Source organism: Nematolebias whitei, chromosome 14 (genome assembly GCF_014905685.2).
Source record: "Nematolebias whitei isolate Nwh7 chromosome 14, NemWhi1, whole genome shotgun sequence".
NCBI classification, from domain to species: Eukaryota; Metazoa; Chordata; class Actinopteri; order Cyprinodontiformes; family Rivulidae; genus Nematolebias; species Nematolebias whitei.
In genome coordinates, this window is record NC_056511.1 from 27,170,667 (window position 1) to 27,177,467 (window position 6,801).

At 39.6% G+C, this 6,801-nt stretch overlaps 1 protein-coding gene across 1 annotated transcript in view; it reads right to left on the reverse strand.

Annotated features, from left to right (window-relative positions):
- Positions 1-6,801, reverse strand: part of arhgap32b (Rho GTPase activating protein 32b) — a 468,773-nt gene that overhangs the window by 423,659 nt on the left and 38,313 nt on the right. The gene's annotated exons all lie outside the window — the stretch shown is intronic.

Consider the following 6,801-nt stretch of genomic DNA (forward strand, 5'->3'; position numbering starts at 1 on the left):
TATATATATATATATATATATATATATATATATATATATATATATATGGGATGCATGATGTTGGATTTTTGGCCGATATCCGATATGCAGAAACGTTAAAACTTATTACAGAAACATTCACATACATAAAAGCCAATTAGTAAAGTTCTCTATCTAAAGGAGGCCAGCAGACAAGTTGAATCTTGTCTTCGTTGTAGTGTTGTGGTCAAGACCACCTAACCCGAGACCAAGACAAGTCAAGACCAGAGTGTACCGAGACCGAGACAAGACCAAGACTTTTAGGGTCCGAGACCAAGACAAGACCAAGACTTTTAGGGTCCGAGACCAAGACAAGACCAAGACCGAGGGAGGGCGAGACCAATTCGAGACCAAATCCACAAATAAAATAAAAAAATAAATAAAATGTTATTATAAAATATTTTTATAAAGTTATGAGCCTTTTTAATGTGTCAAAACTGATGATTTTACCAGACAGTAATGTTTTTACGTTTTTAAACAGTGTTGTTTGTGAAATGAATTTTGTACTGCAATGTCTTTTGTACACAACTTGTGCATGCTTACTTTAATTTATTTAAACTCTAATTTAAGTGACCCATTTTGATCCTAATAAAACAAAACTCAAGATGCATTTACCTTCTTTTGGTCTCTTGAAGTCAACATGAAATACTGGGCAGTATAAATGCAGTCTTTAGGATTAAATTGGAAACTTGAAGTCAGTTACTTTCTAAAATTGTTTAATTTTCATTTAGACTTGTGTATTTGCTTGGGGATCTTCCATTGTATGATCCAAGGCACATTAAGAAAAAAAACACAGTATCATAAAAATCACCCAAGAAAACTTAGTAGCTTATTCATATTCATAAAGTTTCAGAGAAATAACTGCACTGCAGGCAGCCAGGAATGTGAACAAAAACTACTACAGAAAGAAAACCACGAGGCTAATCAATTTCAACGTTGCAGCTATACAAAGCAACACAAAGTTTGCCCGATGCATAACTACTTCAAAAAAATCCCACTTTGGCTGTGGCTGCATTTTGGAAGGAGTCGACGGGGGAGAGGACAGCCCCCGGAGGGCAAAACGTCAGTCTTTCCACAAAAAAAAAAAAAAAAAAAAAACTGTCCAGATGACTAACTGATTATTGGAGTTTAAAGAATTGTTTCATTGCATTTAAGAAATATGAGTGATTGCAACATTCTGTGGCCTAAACGTGCACGATGGGGTCTCATTAAAATGCCTCCTCGACTGAAAACCCTTTCCACTGGTGCAGAGGAGGCAGGGACTGATAGGACCTTCATTGCCAAATTGTGCAGTTGTGGAAATCTAGTGTGGTTTTTTGCCCAGAAGACAAGTGCATTGTCTGTGTCAAAGTCACGGATGGCATCAAAGTATTTCCTTATCTGTGTGTGTATGCTTGAATCCTGGTCTGAGCTGTGCTTTTTGTATGCCTTGTAGCGGGACAGAAGGCGAGGGTATTTGTTTGGTGGCGAATCACTGGCTGCGGCTGGATCCACATTCACAACTTCTGAGCAGGTGTCTTCTTTCATGTCCATCATCTTCTCCACCTCTAAGATCAATGTTTCTGAAAAACACAAACACAATGACTGAGTTAGATTTAAAAGGATATGCACATATCAGAGTTGAATTAAATACGTTTAGGACCTTTTATTAGGGGCCTCCGATGTGCGTCCCATCAGTGTATGAATGTGATAAAGCTCTGATTAGTCTCCTTTGAATGATTTGTTCAATTAGCTTTGTAGAGATCTAATAGAGTGCCGTATGAATGTGTAAATGAGGCACAGATTGTAATGTAAAGTGCTTTGAGTGTCTGATAAGATAGAAAGGTGCTATATAAGTACAGTCCCATTTAATATAAAAGTGAGTCAGGATTGTGTACAATAGGCATGTTACCAGCCTAAATATAAAGAATATCTGTTTCAATAGGCTCAGAGTGTACAAAATATGTTTTTATGACAAAAGTAAACAGATGAAATGAAGACTATGAATTCCACTGTAAGACTAGTTAAGGCTTTTATAGACAACTAATTTGAAATATTTTAGGATTTATGATTTTGCAAATAAGACATTTATTTTCAGCAGAGAAAATATATACTGACCTGTCAGTGTCTTCTTAAGCTCATCTCTGAACTTTTTCACTGATGTTGAATTTCCCCCATTGGTAACATCTAAGTCCACCCAGCTTAAGCCAAACTGAGGATCCAGCATGGTGGCCAAGAAGTAAACATTGTGGTTAAAAGGTTCCTCTCTTCCACTGTCTTTGGCCATGCTTGTTTTTAAAAAGATTCCAGAAAACCTTTTCACCAGAGACTGCTGGAGGGCTCTGACCAATGACTGGCACTGCATTCGAGTGTCCTCCATCTTGAGGAGGTGTGTATTCAAGTCCAGGACAGTTGGAACCACCATACTAATGGTAACTGATTTCTCCCCTTCTGTCAGGTCTGTTACCTCAGAAAATGGAGCAAGAACTGCACTCAGTTCCTTCAGCTGGTTCCACTCACGGGCACTAAACACCAACTCCTCGTGATCCTTGCTGCACATTTCATTCAGGGCTTTGTGGTCCAGAGCTGTGAAGGCCTGTACTTGTTTAAATACACTGTTCCATCGAGTTGTGTTTGCAGCTGGAATGGTCCTATTAGTGCCAAACGTAGCCTCAAACTTGTCTTTGAATTGTGAACTGCTATGCAATAAGGTGGTGAACCGTGATGTTTTGGCTATTGTGTGAGAAATGGCCTTGACCTCCTTCATGCCGTCATTCACAACTAATTGCAGAGAGTGTGCAAAGCAGGAAAGACGTGCACCAGATGACCAGGGTAATTCGGTGTCTTCCTGAGAATTAATGTCCTCCCACAGGTGCTCGTCATCTAAATGCTCCTCTTCACTCTCGCTGTCATCAGATTGGGGCATGTGTACTTTGAAAGCACATTTCATATTGGCAGCATTGTCTGTTATGATATAGCTAATTTTGTCATGGATACCGTATTCCTCTGTGATCTCCTCAAAGGCAGACGCAATGTGCTCTCCAGTATGTCTGCCTGTGAAACGCCTACAGTCCAGCAGGTAGGATTCAAGTGCATAGGAATCCTTTGATTTGTAGCACACGTGGGCGGTCACCCCAAGGAAGGAGCGTAGCTTGCGATCAGACCAGAGGTCAGTTGTTAATGACACAGATGACTGGGTCTTCAGTTTCTCCAAAACAGTTTCCTTGACCTTGATTACCAACTCTGGAATTTGTCTATCAGAAACCGTTTTTCTAGAGATTGGTGTGTATTTACTATCCATAACTTCAAGAAAGTGTTTAAAATGACTGTTTTCCACAAGTGAGAGAGGCAGACAACACCCAATGATCAAATCTTGGACAATGGCTTGACTGATGGCTTGTTGCCTTGGTGATTGTGGGCTGTAGAGCTGCACTTTCTGCGTAAATAATGAAATTGATGGCTATGTGACTGTGACATCATTCTGTTGCCCTGCCTTGTATTCCAGGAACCTAAAAAATGCAAAGGAGGAATCAGTATATCTGGTCATGAACATCAATTACATCAAAAGAACACTTAAAAATAAGTAGCAACTTCATAAATGTATGTCAAATATATCCTCCATTGTTTATCATAAGCAAAAATTAAACTTAGAAAAATCTAGCAAAGTTAAATTGGGTCCTCTGGATGGGTTTAAACAATAAAAAATTATACAAATGTTTTGTCTTTCATCCAAAAGACTTCTTCAATATGAGGAGCTATATTAAACTCAAGAGCTACATTTTCAGGCCAAGACTCTGCGGTCTACACTCATCTCCAGACCAGCGGTCACTCTTTCAGGGATGAAGATGTTCACATCCTGGATAGAGAGGAACGATGGTTTGAGAGAGGAGTAAAGGAGGCCATCTTTGTGAAAAGAAACCATCCATCTTTAAACAGAGGTGGAGGCCTCCAGGTTCAACTGTCCCCCTCTTACAATGCTGTGATTGCTAGTATCACTCAGCCCCCGGTGAAGGCAAGCAGCCATCAGGGTACTAACAATCCATCATTAGGCTGATGGTCCTCCTTGAACATGTGAGCAGCTAGTTTCATCAACAACAAATGGTTGGTCCACTGTGAGGAGGCACTATTTATAGGGCTGAGCTGAATGCAGCTCCTCAGCCTGAGGAAGTCTTTCGGACGAAAGACGAAATGTTTCTACCTTTTATTTTTACTTTTTTAACACGCCCAGAGGACCTGATTTAACTTTTTAAGATTTTTCTACCTGGGTGATTGAGCATGCATCAGGACATATTAAACACAGTTAGCACCTTCTCACAGTGGATCAACCAGTTTGCCAAATATGCTAAGGGAGACCATCAGCCTAACAATGAATCGTTGGCACCCTGATGGTTGCTTGCTATTCACAGGGGGCTGAGTGATACTAGCAATATCAGCGATGTAAGAAGAAGACAGTCCCTCTTACAATGAAGTCTTTTGTTAAGAAGTCAAGTAGTCTTTTGGATGAAAGATGAAACGTTTCTACATTTTGTTACCACATGCCCTGTCCCCTCAGTCTCTCAAAGTTAACAGTGAATTTGTCCTTATGCATGCTCAATAACCCAGGTAGAAAAATTTAAAAAAGTTAAATCAGGTCCTCTGGGAGTGTTAAAAGAAAAAAAAGGTAGAAAAAAGCTGTGCAGATAATATTCTACTTTTTTTCTTTTAACACACACTCAGAGGACCTGATTTAACTGTATGTAAACAGTGAATTTGCTTACTTCCCTTAATATGTTAATTATATCAGTGTTATAAAGTAAAACTCATTTAAGGGCTAAACAAAGCGGGTCTGAGTCTGACACACATTAATTAATTTAGATGTATTTAGATTTAATGTCGATGAATTACTTTTTCAACTTTTTGTCCCTTATTTTAGTATTTGTGATGCATGCTTTGGTATTTGTTGTTGTTATTTTTTTGTTTGTTTTTGGCGAGTCAAGACTGTTTTTCTCGTCCTAAGCAATTCACTGCATTGTTGTCGACCTTGTGTTGATTTTGCATATGACAAATAAACCATACTTGATAAAACGTTCTGTTTGTATTGTTCTTGGAAGAGAGGCAGATTGATAACGTTAACTAGCAGCTAGCTTTACTAGCATCACTTACACAAAGCTGCGGCGCTTACCTTTCTTTGTGCTTCCTTTCCAGGTGTCGATAAAAGTTGGATGTTGGATACTCTTTGTGACTCAAATAGCCAAACTTTATAACAGCAGATTTAGAAGACATCTTCTCTTGTTCTAAACACAAACAAGTCTAACTTTTCTTCCCTGACGCTTGCGAGTGAAAGGAGGTGGGCTCGGTGTTGCCAGATAGAGTCGAGATTTTCCAGCAAAAAATCGGTTAAAAACCGCAACATCACACAAAAACCTGCACAATCTATATTTGTTACAGTACATTTACTTTTTGAACACAAACCCACATCAGTACAAGCCAAGGTAATTTAACAATATGTGGCAAAACGGAACAGTCCAACAAAAATCTTCCCAGAGTTCCCAGCAAAATCAGAACGAAAACTGGCCAATTGGCAGTAAACCACCCAATCTGGCAACACTGGAGTGGTAACAAAAACATGTAGCTAGCTGCTATGAGTCACGTTATCGCTTGAATTTGAATCGGTATGTTTTGCATCCAGTAAAAGCAAAGATGTTAACAAATAAACTGGACAATATTCTGGCAATTTAGTGATATTTTCACAGTTGTGGTCTTGACTGGTCTTGAAAAAAAATCCCGAGTCCTCAATGTCCGAGACCGTGACAAGACCGAGACCAAATGCGGTCGAGACCGAGACGAGACCGAGACCGTCAAAAAGTGGTCTCGAGACCGGTCTCGAGACCAAGACCGGTCTCGAGTACTACAACACTACTTCGTTGCAGTCTCCCATCCTGAGCAAGCACAATGGCAACAGTGGAAAAGAAAAACTCCTTTTTTTAAAGGAAGAAACCTCCAGCAGAACCAGGCTCAGGACAAGCGACCATCTGCTTTGACCGGCTGGTTTGAGAGGACAGGAAGGAGAGACAAACAAACACAGAATGGTAGGTCCAGTTGTACCTGAAAGACAAAAAAACAAACAAAAAAAAAAAACACATTAAGAATAGAAAAAAATAATTACAAATGTTGAGCAGAGTAAGTAAAGACAGCAGCAGAGTGAAAAGTGTGGTCAGTTTGTCCTCCAGCAGTCTAAGCCTATAGCAGCATAACTAAGGGACAGCTCAGGAAACCCAAGCCGACCATAACTATAGGATTTAGCAAAAAGGAAAGTCTTAAGCCTAGTTTTAAAACTGGATAATGTGTCAGCCTCACCGACAGAGATTGGAAGTTGGTTCCACAAGAGAGGAGCCTGATAACTGAAAGATCTTCCTCCCATTCTGTTTCTGTAAATTCTAGGAACCACAAGTAAACCTGCAGCCTGAGAGCGAAGTGCTCTGTTAGGAATATATGGAGCAATAAGATCTGTAATATAAGATGGAGCCAGGTTGTTGAGAGCTTTGTAGGTTAGAAGTAGGATTTTGAATTATATTCTGGATTTGACAGGGAGCCATTGGAGAGAAACTAAAACTGGAGAGATATGATCTCTCCTACTAACTCCAGTTAAGACTCTGGCAGCAGCATTTTGGATCAACTGAAGACGTTTTAAAGAAGTATTTGGACACCCAGATAATAAACCATTGCAATAGTCCAGTCTAGACGTGACAAATGCATGGACCAGTTTTTCTGCATCATCTTTAGATCAGATGTTTCTAATGTTAGTGATATTACGCAGGTGGAAGA